Here is an 18,639-nt window from a genome sequence, read left to right on the forward strand (position 1 = left end):
CTGTGGATCTCTGCCTCTCATCAGTTACTGGATGAAGGATCTATGGTAATCAGGTTTCCATCAGTTACTGGATGAAGGATCTATGGTAATAGGGTATTCACCAATCTGGTCACATGGGAAGGCCAGTTCAGGTACCTTCTACTCTATTGCTAGTACTCTAAACTGGGGTCATCCTTGTGGATTTATGGGAATTTCCCAAGTACCAAGTTTCTCCCTAATCCCATAGTGACTCCCTCTATCAAGATATCTCTTTCATTCTACAAGGATTCTTAAACTCTTGCCAAACTAGTTGCTTTTTGTTCTGTTTTATAAAGAGTCTCATTGTGTAGCACACGTTATTCTCAAAATACCAATCCTCCTTCCTCAGCTTTCCAGATATATGAATTACAAGTACATATTAATATATTTTACCTCTATCATTGTATCTCATTGTGGTTAATTTTTATCTCCCAAATGATTGGAGATTGGCACTCCCTCTAACATTACTTAGCCATTCACTGACCTTTGAGAAATGACTATCAAGTCTCTTGCCTGTTTCATAATCAATTTATTTTTCTTCTCTACAGTTTCTTGACTTACTAATACGTTTGGTTAGTCCTTTAAGAAAGTGCAACTTGCAAATACATTCTCTAGTTCTACAAGTTTGCTTTACAGTGTGTTTGTTCATTTGCCATGGAGCTTTATACTCTGTTTACCTTTCTGTTGTCTTACCTTCCCTTCTATTGTCCTCCTTCTCACCTTCTTTCACTCATTTTCCTTTCTTTGAGGGCTTTGCACAGTTCCTACTATTTGAAGATAGCCTTGACTGTCCCTCAGCCTCCTTCCTCAGTCTTCCTAGTGCTGACACTATAGTTAATTCCAACTGGACAGAAGTCTGAAGTTGTATGAAATCCTGTTTTTGATTCAGACAAATATTGCTACAAAGCTGTTTTTTTTAATATTGCTTTTCCCTTATTGTGTAAATTTAGGACATTGTGTTTCTGATTTGTGTTTCTTCAAGATATCTTAAAATTTCACTTTCTAACATTGGTTTGACCCATTACATCTTCAAATGAGTATTACTTAATTTTGATATACTAATCAGTTTCTGAAATGTTGTTCTGTTGATTCTATTGTCCAAATATTGTGGTCACAAAAGAAATGACATAATTTCAATCTTCATAAATTTGGCAAGACTGTACAATCTTTTGCTGTAACACATGATGTTCTAGAGTATGCTTTCTATGCTCTGGAGTGTATATTCTCTTTCTATAGGATGGAAGCAGCCTAAAAACTGAATCTCCATTGTTTTCTAAACTGTTTTGTTCACTATTAACTTCTGTTTGATTTGTGCAATACCAAAACTGCTTTGTTTGAATCTCCCACTTTAATCGTATTGCAATATGTCTTCATCAAGCTCATCACCATTCACTTGATTTTATATTAATTCTTTATATTTATATTAATTATCTGTATATTAATTGTTCTACTGTTATGTGTTATGCTGTTATGATTTTTAAATCTTTGGTGCATTGTCCCCTTTTTCTTTTTATTGTACCTTCTGACTCTCCTTGTTTTTTTTTTTTACCATGAGTTTACTTTGGTGTAATTACTACTAAGCCTGCTTCATTCTGCCTTTTATCTACTGGAAAAATACTTTCCATCACCTTCCTTTCCAGTTTAGAGCCTTCTTGAAAGCAGAGCTAGTCCTGTATATACAGATCATTTTCAGTTTTGATGCTTTGAAAATTTTATCCATTTATTATTAATTCTATGTAACTCTAATGAATGAAAATCCATTTATTATCAAGATAATTGTTTCTTAATGACATCATTGTATGTTTCCTTCCCCGCTCCCGAGTTTTGCATTATTTTTCTTTGATTGTTTTATAGTACACACTATCCCTAAACTCTTTATCTTTCTGCTGCAGACATACAAGAGCTCAGAAGAGGGTCTTGCACAAATGTATCTGTTTTTTTTTTCTTTCTACATTATTTGTATTTCCCTTTTGATTGTGATTTTCTTTAGTTTGATATTTTTTTGTTTCTATATATTTTATATTTTCATGCATATTCTATAGAATGCTTTTTGATAAACAGGGAATTAGTTTATACGCAGTAATCTATTTTAAGGTGATCATAATTTTATTTTTATAATTGTACACTTTCACTTCTATCTTTATTTATATTATCATGACTTTCCTAGTCTTTAATTTTAGAAAACAAAATGTTTCATGATATTCAAATAATTATATGACTATAATATATAGAATACCTGAGATTGTTAGTAATATATAATACACAATTAATTAATATGACCAAAAACTATGCAACATTGATTTCTGCAAGACTACTATCAGTTAAACATTAAATTGAAAATAAATAAGTAAACAAACAAATTAACAAATACCACTATTTTGGCAAAAAGAAAAAATACTGGCCGGGCAGTGGTGGTGCTTGCCTTTAATCCCAGTACTTGGGAGGCAGAGACAGGCGGATCTTTGTGAGTTCAAGGCCAGCCTGGTCTACAGAGCAAGATCCAGGTAAGGTGCAAAGCTACACAGAAAAACACTGTCTCGAAAAAAAAAATACTGTACTAGTGTCTGATATATGATATAAAAAAAACTACAGTTTGAAAGTCTTTAAAAATGTTAGTTTTGCAGCGGTGTGCACACGCTTTAGTCTAGCACTCGGAGCAGAGCAGGTGAATCTCTGTGAGTTCGAGCCAGCTGCTACAAGTGAGTTCAGAAAGCACAACGCTACATAGAGAAACCCTGTCTCAAAAAAACAAACAACCAAAAAATGTTAGGTTTTCTTTGAAATTATTTATTGGTCTATTTCAGACCAGTTATGTTACCTTTTTTTTAATTTTAAATTAAAATATAAATACATTGTTTTCCTATCTTGCCTTTTCTTCCTCTAATTCTCTTCATGCCTACCTCCCTCATTCCTGGCCTCCTCCTTTCTAACTGAAGTACAACCTTCTTAGACTATTCACTGTTACAATCACATGATTTCAGGTCTGACCACTTAGTATTAGATATACAGTAAATGGGCTCCTCCAAAAGGAAAGATTGTTGATCCTTCTCTCTACTACAGAATATCAAATTTGTATTTTTTATCTGGGTTGGGTCACCTTGAGATTCTCCCTGACACATTACCTTGTCTATTGTTTTTATCCTTGTTGAAGGCTTGTTTAGGCAGACATATTGTTGAAATTTCATGGGTGAGGCTTTCCTGTCACTTCTAGTAGACAGAATCTCACAATGAACGTGCTTATACTCTGTTCCTTACAGTCTTTCTGCTCCCTTTTCTCAATGTTCCCTGAATCTAGCTGCAGGAATTGTGTTGTATATGGACCCTCTATTAAGTGTCTCTACATTTTGACTAGTTGTGGTTCTCTGTAATTGTACTTTCCATTGCAATGAAATGCTTCTTGACATGGGCTGAGAGTTATCCTTATCTGGGGGTATAACTCAATTAGAATATGAACAGGGATTATTTTGGGCTAGAAAAGTGGCAATGGTAGCTTCTTCAGTAAGATCCGTGAACTTACTAGCCCAGGTAAGTGGCTAGCTTTCTAAAACCATACATGAGTTCCCTCTTGCCTAGTGGGTGTTAAATCCAAAGTCGAGTAAGGTAAAAAAGACCATTTATTAGATGTTAATTTATTGATTTATTTAGTGATTTACTTAAAGCACTGCTTGCACTTCCTATTTACCAAGCATGACTTTGCTTGCTACCTGGAACAGAGGACCTGGAAAAATAGCTGAAACAATGTGTAGTTGCCCTACAGAACCTGATGACTGACATCTAGGCCTCTCTAAACTCTTGCTTGCCCTCCCCCACCACGCTGTTTTAGAGTATAACATAAGAATATAAGCAAGAGCTAGATCAAAGACTGTCATGTGCTTCCCTGGCTTTAGTCCATTGGTGACATCTCCTCTCTTCCACTCTCATTGGTGTCAGAGTGCTTATTCCTGAAAGATTCCCACAACAAATGTTATTAGATAGATCTCTGTTACTGCCGAGATATGAGTTCTATTCTTGTATGATTCAAGAACATCTTACCTAACCTATTATTAAAAGTGGACCTTTGCTCTTATGTTACAGACAAATTTAAGTTACAGGTAACACGATAGTCCTATGTATTTTTAAAATTGATTGTTTCATGCCTTGACCCACTACATATTATTTAAAAGATTCCTTTTTTTTTCCAGTTATCTGCTGAGTTAAAGAACTCCTTGGCATCTCTTGTGAAGCCAGACCCATGCTTCCTTAATTCTTGTTGGCTTGGAAAAGCTTTTGTTTCTTCCTTATTGATGAAAGTAGCCTTTGAGATTGAATTTTTTGGTTGTCTTCAGTAATTTAAATATTTCATTCCACTCTCTTGACTGCCTAGTTTCAGAATAGAATACTACTGATTGATGCCTTTGAACCCATTTGGGAAGCATTCCTTAAAACTTCCCTCTTGCAGGTTTTGTTTTTAATTACTGATGGTTTGGTTATCATGTATATGGAGGAATCCTACTCTATTTTCTGTTCTGACTATTGGAGAAGTACTTTTTAAAATTACAATTAAGAAATCTTTAATCAATACTTTTGTAAGTGTGCTTTCTGGTACCATTAAACAATTTTTTCTGTGTCTTAAACTCATATCATGGACTCAGTATTATTTACTTCTTTTGAATTCTTTATTAGAGCTCACAGATAGAATCCCATTGGTTTTCTTAACTGTTTCAATTCTTCTATTGTTTCTTTGTCTAAATGATTTTATATTTTCTATATTAAAGTGCATTGATTCTTTCTTCAGGTTCATTGTTCAAAGTGGTAAAGCTAAAGCTTTTTGTTGATTTGTAGTTGTTATTGTATCCTCCTACATCTGACTTTTATATTTTTGGATAACTTTATTTTATTTTTTTTGAGACAACTCTTCTTTATTTAACATGCACTGGGTTCAGTCTCACTATGGACTCCATGCTGGCCTTTAATCCACGAACTGCATGCTTCAGCTTTCCAAATGCTGTAATGGCTGGCAGACCCCACTGTGCCTGTTTGGAATTTGTAGTCTTGATAGTTCTCATTGTATTTCTCATGTTTTATGTTCTCCAAATTTCAGCTTTTATCCATAATTACTTAAAGTTTACTACTTCAAAAAATATTGCTCTGCATTACTTTATAATTTTATAATTCTCCTTTTGTGTAGGTAATTGTGGGAGCTCTCCTAGTTTAGAGTGAGCTGCCTGATTGAGTATTTGTATTCATTATAGTTGGGTTGCTTTTAACACTAGCTGAGACAGACAGCTCTCCAACATTTACATGTGTTCTTTAGGAGATATACTCTTCCTACAAATGGTGATTAATAATAGAGTCTTGTTCTAAACTCCACCATTCAAGCTATCTAGTCCCAGAGATTGTTGTCAACATAATTAAGACAAGACAAATGGAGCATAATATAGAAAATAGTCAGGTTTTCTAGAGTAGAATGCACACACACACACACACATACACACACACACACACACACACTCACTCACTCAAGAACTAAGAGTTAACAATGGTAAAGGGATCATTGTGTAAGGTACATTCTTGAGCAGTGAGACTGTACAATAACAAAGGAAACAATGATACTAATTACCATTTTCTAGAGCTTTAAAACTGTCCTGAAAATACTTAGAATGGGAAGCACTTGAAACTTATCCTGCCCAGGTAACTTCAGGATTGGCACAGACAGCACAATAGTAAGCCCTTGTTCTTTATTGTAAAGCCTCCAGCCACTCAGCACTCTTATAAGGTTTAAGGCTATTTACCCATTTACGCCCTTCTGAGCAGTTCAGGATGTCATATCCCATGGGGTAATAGAGAGGACACAGGTCCCATGATTATGATTAGTCACTTGGTCTCACAATTCAGTCCTTAATTTTATGAGCTACTGATTATGAAGAAGGTGCCATCTAATCTTCCCCATATTTAACTCAATACTTAACCACCCCCACCCCCACCAAGATCTAAGGCCTGAAATCATTCAGCAAGTGGGCATTGAATTGATCTGGCTGAAATTAAGCTAATGTTTCAGTGTCTTCATGGCGAAGGTTTCCATGCCTAAGATGATGATCAAAGAGATCCAGACACATGAAATTAGATAGTCACAAGACCACATAAAGTCATTCAAGTATAAAGGAGAGAAGAAAAATAGAAGTTAAACATCCAAGGTCCAAAGACTAACAGTAATTAATTAGACTGTCACAGCTATAGCCCATTTTTATCATGATAATGCATATATACAATCTTCAAGCTGTTCACCAAAAAGAATAGTGATATCTGACATATTTTGGGCTTGATTTTTATAGATAGTGATACACTAGTGAGAACTTATTTGTTGAGCTGTCAGATACTCGCAGTGGTAAACCTTGATTATAGCACAAATATTCCTCTGAGTGGATGTTTTTCTTTTTGATGTTTGTTTGTTTTGTTTGAGATTATAATTTAATTACAACAATTTTCACTCTATTTTCACCTTCCAAATCCTAGCATATATTCCTTCCTATTCTTCTTCAAATTTATTGCATGGCTATCTGACGTAAGTGGCAACTGTTTGAGTCATCTACATGTATTTATCTTAGGTTTTAGATGGTCCCACCTGATTTCTGCGACAGGAATTGGTGGGAAGATAGGTGGGGGGAGGGGCTGGGAGGGAACGTGGGAATGTAAATTGAAGTTGGGATGTAATATATGAGAGAATAATAATAATAATACAAATCTAAACAAGATGAAAGGATTGTTCTGAGGGCTGAATGAGGTCCTGTGTACTCTGCTAACATTATTGCTTTCTAGACAAGGTGATTCTCCTAACAATGGTTTGTAATGAATAGCCTTAGGGTCCCATTCCATATGTCACCTTTCTTGAGACCTAGGATGTCCAACAGGAATGTGGGTGCGATGTGATTTCAGAGGCTCAGTTACATGCTAAGTTGTCTGATAAAGAAGGGTGGGACCATTAACAATTTGAAGAGACCCTAGATAGGCAAAAGATGACAGAATAGTTGTAATTTTAATGGTCAGTGTAGTGTGCTGCAGATTGGCATGCAGGGAGTTAAAAGCATATATTAGGTTGCTCAAATGATCTAGAGATAAATATTCACTTGGGCCTCAGGAGAGAGGACAATATCCTTTATATTTAGGAAAGCCATAGAATTTTATTCTAATTATAATTCAGCTGATTGTGATTTCCATACCTGAAATGTCAATAGCTAATACTTCAACATTAATGGAGAGGCCTAAACAGAACAAATTATGTTTAGACACTCAGGACAGATGATAATAGATACTATTTTGGGAATTTTTTTTTTTTTTTTTTTGGTTTTCGAGACAGGGTTTCTCTGTGTAGCTTTGTGCCTTTCCTGGAACTCACTTGGTAGCCCAGGCTGGCCTCAAACTCACAGAGATCCGCCTGCCTCTGCCTCCCGAGTGCTGGGATTAAAGGTGTGTGCCACCACCGCCCGGCATATTTTGGGAATTTTTTAATGTGTATGTATGCATGTCCCTCCATGTCTTTGTGTGTGCCATGTGTGTAAAGTACTGGCAGAGTTCAGCCAGGGTGTTGTGGCCTCGGAAATTGGGGTTGTATGCTGCTGTGAGCCACCTTTTTCGGTATTGGGAATCAAACTCAGGTCTTCTGAAAGTACAGTTAGTACTCTGAACCACTGACTCCTCCCACTAGGAACTGTCATGGGATTTTTATAGGAAACTGATTGTGGTGATATATTGTACACTCCAATATATTGTGTACTCTAATAGTGTATCCTAATAAGCTTATATGGGGATTAGAGAACAAAACACCCACCATATTAGACATATTCGTCTACATAAAGTTGAGACTGATAGAATCTCTAGTGTCAAGGAAAACCTGAAGCAATCCCAACAGTGTGAAGAATTAACTGATACTCTGTCCCTTCAATGATGATGGTGGAGTTCCAGGCCAAATGGAGCAGAGGACTTCTTCACAACCACCAAGGAATTGATCAAGGTGCTCTTCATCCTGAAACTATATGCCATCTATTGTCCTCTCTTGCCACATTGAGGACCAAAAGAAAGTAAGGATAATGCCCAATTTGGGGGCAATTTATCTTCCAGGGAACTGTTCTCCGACAGTCATAACATGCTTGCCAGTTGGTTTCCATTAGAGGAAACTGCTGGAGATACTTGGTCACTGCACTAGTTTTGAAGATGTTTTATATTTCTTCTTTTACTCTTTCATTGTACTTTTAGCCTACTTTAGTCCTCTCTATTCTTACTCTAGATCCTGAAAATAGAAAACAGAATGTTTTTATATTTAATAGACCACCAATAGGCATTTCGAATACCAATTACAATCATTTTCTTGGGTCAGGGATGTATTGAGAAGCTATTGATTATGATGGATGGATCCAGCTCTAATATTAAGGCCCTCCAAGAATCCTAACAGTAAATGACCCTGAGCAGGTGGTACTTCCTTTCAAGTACTCTCCATGACTATGCTACTGTCCTTTTTGGGATATTATGAAATTTATCTGAGTTCTATAATTTAGCTGAGTTGCTAGGTGGGTATTGTAAATTCCTCTGACCTGCTTGGATATATATTTTGCTCAACAGCCAGAAGTTAGCAGAATTTTAATTCATTGGATGAACAAGGTTGCTGACAACATTATGAAGTTAAATAGAACAAGGTGAGTTGAGCATCAGATATCCTCAATAGAATTGCATGGTCAGAATACTATTGTGTCCTGGTGTGAGACATGAGAATGGCTTTGAGAATACATGGGACACTGATTAATCTCTCAGGGGAGGCAGCAGTGCCATTTTTGTTTGTTTGATTGATGTTTTTCTCCTTCCATGTTGAGAATCTGGAATTATTTCCATTCCTTCTGTTAGCTGCTGGTAGGATTGAAGGTAGATATTTAAAGCCAGTTCTGTAGATTTAAACTAGGTAGGCTTTCTCAACTTATGGGGGGATAACCAACTCAGCCTTGCAGAAGGGTTCTAATGTTAACTAAGCCATCTCACTGAGTTGCACTTTAGTCACACCATCCTATGCACTGCTTTCTGTGGACTTCACATCTTTATTTCTGCCTGACATATTTCCTGTCAGGAGTTTCATGTTTAACTACATGGATCTGGTTAGTCCCTGTTTATTACATTTAATTTAAATGAGAATCTGTTAATGATGTTTGATGATTAATTTAAGCAGGTTACATACAGTTCATGGTGGAAACTTTTGTATTTAGTGATAAAGTGTTTAGTGACTGATATCATTTGACAGAAGCTGTGCTTAAATTAAGAAAAATATTAGAAGTCTATGTCTTTCTCCAAAAGTTGTGGTTATCTAAAATTAGTAACTTTTCAATTTTCTATTATAGGTAGCTTGTAGAGACTATCACTCCTGTCTGAGTGTACAAAAACAGTAACAGGTCTGCTGTGTTATGTGGCTCTGTCAAGAAGGGAACGTATATGGTGGCCTAGACCTAGCCTTGTGTCTGCTTTTATTTTGCCTTAATTATGCCTGAAAATAGAATGCCTTCCAGGAAAATTGATAAATGAATTAGAAAAATGTGCCCAAATGTGTATACCATCAAAAAATGTTTTCTTTTATATTATATGATACAAAATTATATATGATATAAAGTAGTATATGCTATTAAGTAAAGTTTATCTTACCTTAGGAAAATATATCAATATACCAAGACAATATGATTCATAGAACTAGTCTTGATATGAGAAGTCAGAAACTTGTCAGGATATCTCTCTTTCTGTCATGCAAATGCTTTACCAAGCATCTACATCACTTGTTATTTCCAGAACAACAGAAAATTCCATTAATGTAATTCAAACTTGCCTTTTATAAGATAATCAAGATGATAAAGAACTTTGTACATAGTTCTGCTCTCAGCCTTTGTCAGACAAGTTTTTGGTTTTCTTCACTGAACATAAATGTAGATTGATCACAGTGTTGAGCATAAGTGACTACTGTGTTTTCAACTCTTAAAATAGCATTCATATCACTTCTAAAGATCATAGAAATTAGCAGAAGAGGACATGGGAGAAATGTTAGAGCAATAGTATGGAGTAGGGTTGTGAAATGTCTTCTAGGCATCCCATGAATATTGGACAAAGAAACTGGAAGCAGTTTAACTTGGTTAACTTGACAGGGACTAGACAAAAGTAGATCTGTTAATTTCCAGTTTGGTGTATCTAGAGTTATCCTGCCTGGCCCCCAGTCAGGACAATTCTCTGTTACCCGCCAGTCCCACAGCCGCTCAGACCCAACCAAGTAAACACAGAAACTTATGTTGTTTAAACTGTTTGGCCTAATGGCTCAGGCTCTAGCTATCTAATTCTTACATCTTAAATTAATCCATTTTTTATAAATCTATACCTTGCCACGTGGCTCATGGCTTACCGGCATCTTTACATGCTGCTTGTCATGGCAGCGGCTGGCAGTGTCTCTCTGACTCAGCCTTCCTCTTCCCAGAATTCTCCTCTCTCCTTGTCCAGCCTATACTTCCTGCCTGGCCACTAGCCAATCAGTGTTTTATTTATACAGAATGATATCCACAGTACTTCGCTTTTTCTTTTTTTTTTTTTTTTTCAAAAAGGAAGGTTTTAACCTTAACATAGTAAAATTACATATAATTTGAGAATTTGGGCATAACATTTCTTACTACTTCCTGCTGGAGGGTGGTGCTGTATCTTATGGGGAAACAAAGAAAGTTTTAGGATTATGGAGTAGTCCATGAGGCTGTATTGTCTGAGCCAGTTGCCTTCAAACCATTCTGGATGTTGCATCATCTGGGTCATCATGTCATCAGAGACCTTTCAGGTGGTCTTGGCTGGTCAAACCTGATGTATCTTAATCTGGAACAAATCCATAGCCTCTGATTTCTGTAGAAACAAAAGCAGAGCCTCCTTTCCAAAGCAACATATCCTTAGATCGAAATTTTGAAGTCAAGGTACCTTTAAAATACATTTTGGCATAACTCAACAGCTTTTGCAGTCAAATGTTTTTCTTCAGTTATGAATATCAAAGAGAACGTATTCTAGATTCTCTTTGTAGAAGCAATTTTATGTGGCTTATTTTTTTATATTACCTTGAGCCTATTGTTTTAAACTGCACCATTCTAAGACTGAAATGGCACTGTGGCTGCTGGCTCCACCCACTTCAGCTTGCCAATATGGAGGTAGTATGTTTTCTTCCAGCTCTGGGAGCCATCAACTCTCAGAAATAGTGGGTCTATGCTTCTATCAAAGCAGCGTGTAGCCCAGAAACCTCTTTTTGTTTTGTACTAGCAAAGGCTAAATCCACCATACAGCTTAATGTGTCACTTGCAGAGGCCTCATTTCTGCCATAGGGCAGGGCGAGCGCTCAAGCCAGGAACCCGCCATAGTAGCTCAAACACACAGGCTGCCACTAACTTGAGAGAAACAACCAGGAACTGTTTTTAGCTCCATTTTAGAATCTATTTCTCAGGTTTTAGGTGGAAACCCTTGCCCCACGTTGGTTGGGCGCCAGATATTGGTGAAATTATTAAGGCCACTCCACATAGTTAAAAGGAGATTTATTTAGTGGGTAACTTACAAATGAAGGGATAGGTATGTCACAGGGTCTGGGGAAGGTGTATTGCAGTCCAGCTGTGTTCTGTGGAGCTCTGCTAGGTCAACCTCCACTGTCCAGGGTCCAGGAATAGAGAGAGAGCTGGCCCATCCTGATCTCGGGTCTCCAGGGTCCTCCCTTGGCCCAGCCTTGTAGGTGTGACAGTTGTTGAAGCCTCAATGGGGTGTTGGAATTTCACCAATAGTTTGGGATCAAGAAGGAGCTCATGGGGCATAGCTTTTCTCCAGAAAATTGATGGGTACAAATGGATAGTGGAAAAACGTTATTGTCTTCAGTGTTAGAGTCACAAGTAAAATACCCATTTTCCAGTGGACAGCTCTATACCCATGCTTAGATGAATGGCTGAATGAACTCAGTGGGACAAAAATAAGACAAAACTATGTTAATAAGAATATTGGTCTAGAGGAGAGGAGCATCTTTCAGGGAGGAGAGGATAAAAGAATGTAGAGTAATGAATATGACCAGAAAGTAATATATATGTTCAATACACATGTGTACAATATATATCCATGATATTTTTAAATACTAAATCAGTGTTTCAAATAGCTACATACAAAGTATTATAAAAAATAGTTATATGAACTCCTAAAAATGGTAGGAATTTATTTTGCAGCAATTACCATGTAAAGAGAAAATATTTTTGATTATTATCCTGATGTGAATGAGAATTAAAATGTTTAGGTCAATTCTTGCACATACTTAAAATTACTTAAGGAAATTTGTTAGACTAGCAACAAGGCTGAAATTATTCTATAATTTGCCTCTTTCTAATAATAATAAAATTATTATTATCTTTTCTAATAATACCATAGTATATTCATGTTAGCTTTGGTCAGCATATAATGTGGTGTGAATTGTCACTACTGCACTGTTTTTTAATTACTATTATTTTCCCATAAATGATATCACAATTGTCTTAATTTCATGAGCACAAGTCAAGATTTTAGGGTTCATCAGCTAGCTCTATGTATGTAATATGTTATCCCTAAATCCATAGAACAGCAAATCAGTGAGAGGTTCTCTAAATATTTAATTACTAGTTCCATGACACAGTGGTAGATGGAGAAAATAATTACAAGAAGGACAAAGTGGTCATGGCTCTCTATATATATATGCCTTGAGATTCAGTCTCATATGACTGAAAGGGTGGTGTTAGGTACAAGACAACTTTTGGTTATTTCTAAGAATTTCCTAGTGAGGATCATTTTCATTTCTCTTGGAAAATTCAGTGAAGAATTGTTGAATTTTATGGAAAAAATAAGTTATACTAAGTATCTTGAGAACAAATTTTTTACTTGTGCAAAGTGGTTATAGTTTTTCATATTGCACCACCAATATACAAGTGGTCAAATTTCTCTACCTCCTTGACATTTATTATTTTCTATTTTTAAATAAATTGGCACCATAATGTAATTTTAGTTCTCACCTCATTGATGATTAATATTAAAACGTACTAAATGTGATATTACCATTTGATATCTATTCAAATTCTTTGAATGATTTTAAATTCATTGTTTGTTTTTTAATGATGAATACTCATCACAGTATATCCAACTCACAGTAAACAAATGACCACAAAAGTTTAGAATTATTAAAGATTACTCTGTCAGAAGAGAACTTCTTCACAAAAAGTGAAGCTTAAAGATCTATAAGCTTGTAAGTAGTTCAAATTTTAGCTGCAATGAAGTACATTCACTAACGGGGAGTTAGCAAAATACTGTTTGATCACCGCAGCTGTGTGTATATGTCTAGAAAGAATCCACAATTTGTGATATTTTCAGGAGGAACAGCTTCCAGAATTGTTGAAAGAATACTGGAAGGAACATCAATGGACAGTTAAAAAACAAGGCAATTGATTCTCTGTGGCTTGCACTGGAATGTGAAAAATAAAGAGCTCAATTGATACTTCTCTATTATTTATTAAAGGAGCCAATGCCAAGTGTACTGACTGTGGCATTAAAAAGCTTGCCTCTACAAAGAGTGTGCAAAGAGCAATTGTCAGCTAAATTATTTTAGAAATAGAGAAAACAAAGGTCTCTCGGAATATGAAGTAAAATCTGCTAAGAAGACCTAATTATGGTTATTATTCATCACATTAAAATTATATTGGTGCAGGAACATATTTGGGTGGGTATTTATACTTACACCATTACCTTTATACTATTTCACAACACACTAGAGAGGTGAGTTCTTCACTCTAACTTGTGTTTTTATTTATTTATTCATACATTCATTTATTTATTTATTTTGGGTTTTTTTTGTTGTTGTTGTTGTTGTTTTTTGAGACAGTGTTTCTCCGTGTAGTTTTGGTGCCTATCCTGGATCTTGCTCTGTAGACCAGGCTGGCCTCCAACTCACAGAGATCTGCCTGGCTCTGCCTCCCGAGTGCTGGTATTAAAGATGTGTGCCACCACCGCCCAGCCCTAACAGTAGTTTCAAGAAGTGCCACTGATAATCACAGATACTTTCTGTGGGCGTTTGTTCTTGTCAATCCCATGAGGGCATATTGTAATAGGAGCTTAATATCTTGACTGTCTATATATCACAGATGTTTTATATTTTACCAAGAGCAATGTTTTATTTTATTTAGGCGAATTCCAGGGAAAAACTGATTTTCTTCAAAATGAGAGAAAATATTTCCAAGCACTATACTGAGCACTGATTGTCTTTAAAAATTAGCATTCATTTCCTTGATAAAATTTCTTATGAATTGTCTACCTAAAATCACAGTGTTAAGCAATGTTGATGTGTGAATACCATACTGTGAAAAGTATGGTATCTTTTTTGTCATTTTGACAAAAAAAAAAAAAAAAAAAAAAAAAAAAAAAAAACACGTATTTTCATCACCAGTAATTCCAAGATACTTAATGCACTTTCCATGTTAGTAAAAGGAGTAGGTTCACCATGCCTACAAAAATGAAGCAAGTGTATTTTCAAAGTTCAATTAAAATGCCAGCAACATTTTTTTGCAGACCCTAATGCAAGTGCAAATAAGATTTCCATTTTTCACAATCCATTTAACTGTGTAATTGAGGAGCTCCCACCTAACCTTCCCTTGGAAGATATTGATCCACAGTGTGATAGCATGTTAAAATATACATATAAGGAGAAAAATTAATATAAGTCTTAAAATGTCTTCCAAGTGATAAATATGCTCAATTAAAACCATATGCTCATAGGTGGATACATAATTTGGCAGTATTTACATATGAGCAAAGTAATATTCAAATATGACTTACATAAATTCAAACTAGAAATCAGCATGAACAGATAAGGTCTCTAATCAATTTCAGTAATGGGAGCACTAACTTTGAAACATAATTAAGAAAGAGATCCCTCAAATCAGTTATATTACTTTGATTAATTTCGCTGAATTACAAAACCAATATGCAGTTTTAATTTGTGCATATTAAATTTCATCACTTGAAGCTTGAGGACTTTTTTCTTCTCATTATAAGAGTGTGGGCATACTGTTTTTGATTTAACTCTTACCTTATGAGCCTTACATGGTTATGATGTGACTCTTACTGACAATGTTAGCTGACCTTTGACCTATAGTCCATCACTTTTTATATAATTACAAGGGAAAACAAAGTAAACATGCATGTATGTTCAAATCAATATTAAAGGAGACATGAGGAATATAGTGTAGAAATGAAATGTTTGTTTTTTTATAGAAGAGGTATAGAAATGAGATGGAAAGTTAACAGAATCAGGGAAGACAATCTTCTCTAAAGTTGACTTTTTCTACTTCCTTGATATTTCTAATCATTTTAAGGTTTACATGCCCATGTATAAACAAATGAATGAACATAGATTAAATAGACACCTAAGACAGATAGAATTGGGGAAAATGGCCTAAAATTCTTTAAAATTAAATATTGGCTCAAATGAAATTAATCATGTCTTAAATTAGAAACATGCCCATACTGAAGGAGATACTGATACAAAATCTAGATAAGTTTTTAAGTATTCTATATGCTTTGAACTAAAGGCGAAAAGAATTCTGCATAAATATGTAATTCTAGTGGATCTATTTTTACACAGACAATAAATACTTTCAAATCAATCTTTTAGTCTTTTAAAAATTGAGCTGATACATGAATATGTTTTAGATAAAAAACAATTGGTTTCTAAAAGTCAGAAAGGAGTTAAAAATTTGGAAAGGAAATGTAACCAATATTTTTTGGCATTGGCTAGAAATTAGAGTTATAAACACAATGTGGGATATCTCAAGGCATTTCTAAATAGCCTGGTACAGAAATGACTCTAGGTTAGCAGATGACTATATGCTAAAAGACCCTACTGGACAAGTGAAAAAAGTCTCAAGAGTACATATCAAACAACACAGAGATTTTTATAGAAATTATGATGTGATAAACTAGGATAAAGAAACCACAACCTTATCTGGGGTAGAAGGAAACTTTTTACATATCTGTCCTGCTCCTGGATTGTTTATAAGTTGCCTGACAATTGCTTTAACACATCAAACAACACAGAAATTTTGTAGAAAGTATGATGTGATACAGTGGGAGGAAGAAACCACAGTGTTATTTGGGGTACAAAGAAACTTCTTTACATTTCCATCCTGGATCATTTATAACCTGCCTGGTAATTGTCTTAATTCCAGATTAAGAAACACCAAGTTTTATTTTAAGTTTTTGCGGGGTTATTTGATGTAAAGTCTTAATATGTAACCCCAATTAGTTTGAAATATAACATAGTCTGGGTTGAGCTCTAATCTATTGCAATCTGTCAGGTCTATCCTTCCATTTATGATTCAAGATTTGACCCATAACACCTGGCTTCATATGAATAAATATTTTATTCAAATATAGCTCAAGGAACTAGGTTTTAGAGATATTTCAATGTTTCATTGCTTATTAACTGAAACAAATAAAAAAAGAACTTTGACTCCTGGAGCTCGGCCTGGTGTTTGGCGGTGTATCTGTGCATCTACTTCCATCAGTTACTGAAGAAAGGATCTATGATGACAGTTAGGGTATTTACCCATCCGATAGTGTGGTAAACCAGTTCAGGCACCCTCTCCGTTTTTGCTAATAGTCTAAGCTGTGTTCATCCTTGGGGATTCCTGGGAACTGCCCTAGCACCCAGTTTCTCCCTATCCCATGACATCTCCCTCTATTATGATATCTCTTTCATTGCTCTCCCACTCCATCCCTGTTCCAGCTCGACCATCCCATTCCCTTATGTTCTAATCCACTATCGCCTGACCTCCATTGCCCACTCTTCATCACCAGTTTAATAATGGATATCTCATGTATTTCCCCTTCCCAGGGTGATCCAGGCATCTCTTTAGGTCATCCTTGCTGGCTAGCTTCTCTGAAGCTGTGGGTTGTAGTCTCATTATCATTTGTTTACACATAATATCCACTTATGAGTGAGTACATACTGTGTTTGTCCTTCTGAGTTTGGGTTAATTCAATCAGGATATTTTCTAATGCCATCCATTTACCTGCAAATTTCATGATGTCATTGTTTTTCACTGCTGAGTAGTAATCCATTGTTTATATGTACCACATTTTCTTTATCCATTCTTCAGTTGAGGGGCATCTAGGTTGTTTCCAGGTTCTGGCTATTATGAATAATGCTGCTATAAACATAGTTGAGCATGTATCCTTGTGGTATGATTGAGCATTCCTTGGGTATATGTCCAAGAGTGGTGTAGCTGGGTCTAAAGAAAGACTGATTCCCAATTTTCTGAGAAATCACCATACTGATTTCCAAAGTGGCTGTATAGGTTTGGACTCACACCAAAAGTGGAAGAGTGCTCCCCTTATTCCACATCCTCTCCAACATAAGCTGTCTTCAGTGTTTTTGTTCTTAGCCATTCTGACAGGTGTAAGATAGTATCTCAGAGCTGTTTTAGTTTGCATTTCCCTGTTTTAAGAGAGAGAAGAGGGATTCTATGAGCAAGGGCATCAAAATCATGATGGAGAAACCTACAGGGACAACCAAACCAAACTGGTGGGAATTCATGAAATTTAGATCAAAAGCTGTGGACCATACATGAGACTGGTCTAGGCTTTCTGCATAGTGAGACAGTTGTGTAGCTTCATCTGCTTAAGGGGCCTCTGGCAGTTGGTACATGAATAGGATTTTTGGTGCCCACTACTTATGATGGATACTTTCAAAGCCTTGAAAAAGGGGGAGGGGCTTCTACCAGCCTTTACTAAATGTACCTCCCCATGGGAGTTCTTACTTCTTGTAGGAGGGAATGGGGGGGGTATGTTGGGAGGAGGAGGCTGAAGGGGCAGGAGAAGGGAAGAGGAGAATCTTTGATTGGTATGTAAAATGAATACAAAATTTTCTTAATAACAGAACTTTGACTAGAAGTGGTTTGTCAATTCAAATGCCCATTAGCAATGGAAACTTATTGGCTCTGAGTATGCTTATGACAGGGTCTGAATCTGTTTATGTGAATACACATTTCTCTGTCACTTGCTGCCAGATGGGAAGGTCTGGGATTGTACCTTTTCCATAAAGGGTGGCAGGACTAGATCAAATGCTTTGTTTATGCAAGATTATCTGATACTCTTAGCAACTAATTTTCATTAGCTAGCTGGTTTATAGGACACAAACAAGAAAATAATTAGTCTGGGAATCTATTTTTCTGAGAGTGACAGAAAGAACTGTAATAAGAATGGAAAGAAGCATCACAGTGGAACAATCTGGTTTGAATGTTTTAAATTTAGGAAGAGCTGAAATTATGTACAAGTCTAGAAAAAAACTGATATCAACATACACACAAAAATATTTTAACCAATTAATTCAATAATCATAACTTCACACTAATGTAAATAAAAACTAAATTAATTGTAAATGAATAAATAAAGGGAAAACTATAACTTATATTGCTGACTATCTACTGAGACAAAAATCTGGAGATAGAAATCTAACATTTGGCAACAATAATACTTTATTCAATCAATATTTATTAATCATATTCAAACTGATTGGTGTATGTTCTAAAAGTTACAGATTATTTGCTA

This window comes from Peromyscus leucopus, chromosome 2 (assembly GCF_004664715.2).
Source record: "Peromyscus leucopus breed LL Stock chromosome 2, UCI_PerLeu_2.1, whole genome shotgun sequence".
NCBI classification, from domain to species: Eukaryota; Metazoa; Chordata; class Mammalia; order Rodentia; family Cricetidae; genus Peromyscus; species Peromyscus leucopus.